Here is a 672-nt window from a genome sequence, read left to right as displayed (position 1 = left end):
TTCTTCGCATATGTATAACTAATATTGTAATAGCATGTTGTGCAACGTGATATATAATTATCATAGGTTTTTCTTTTTCTTAAATAATATAGTTATACGTATAAAGAAAGCCAAAGTATGCATACTATGTATGTATACTGATGAACAGATTAATAAATTAAAACGATCAAAATGTTGTTGCAGTAAGATCCACTTTGAGAATAACAAATAAATACTACGTATGAATACTTTGGCTTCCTTTGCATACGTGGAATAATATAACATGTTGTTGCAATGCGAGATATATATTCATAAGTTTTATGAACATTATCAGAGAGAAATCACTGACATTATTACATTTTTGATAAAATCGTAGGAATTTACAAGTTTTACTTCACAACTATATAATCAAAAATATAATAATGTCAGTGATTTCTCTCTGATAATGTTCATAAAACTTATGAATATATATCTCGCATTGCAATATGCTATTATAATATTACACGTGATTCAACACATTGAATTCAACTTCAGTTCAATCACTTAACATAAGAGCAAGGATTCCCCTTACCCCATTATAAATAGTAAATATTTCTTTTACTTCGACAGTTATTAATCGTTTTTATGTCCATCCGAAGTTAAGTGCTTTATGGTCACTACCCTCTATCTGTGTGCAATTAAAAAACCAGAAGT

General features: G+C 28.1%; 1 long non-coding RNA gene across 1 annotated transcript in view; it reads right to left on the bottom strand.

Moving 5' to 3' along the window:
• Positions 1–7: 7 nt before the first annotated feature.
• The window catches only part of LOC115238194, a 1,264-nt gene continuing 599 nt past the window's right edge, over positions 8–672 (bottom strand). Inside the window, exon 3 of the long non-coding RNA XR_003884462.1 lies at positions 8–646. This is a non-coding gene — a long non-coding RNA (uncharacterized LOC115238194). The remainder of the gene's footprint in view (positions 647–672) is intronic.

Source organism: Formica exsecta, unplaced genomic scaffold, assembly GCF_003651465.1.
Source record: "Formica exsecta isolate Colony F162 unplaced genomic scaffold, ASM365146v1 scaffold3278, whole genome shotgun sequence".
Taxonomy (NCBI): domain Eukaryota; kingdom Metazoa; phylum Arthropoda; class Insecta; order Hymenoptera; family Formicidae; genus Formica; species Formica exsecta.
This window is presented reverse-complemented; position numbering and strand designations above follow the sequence as displayed.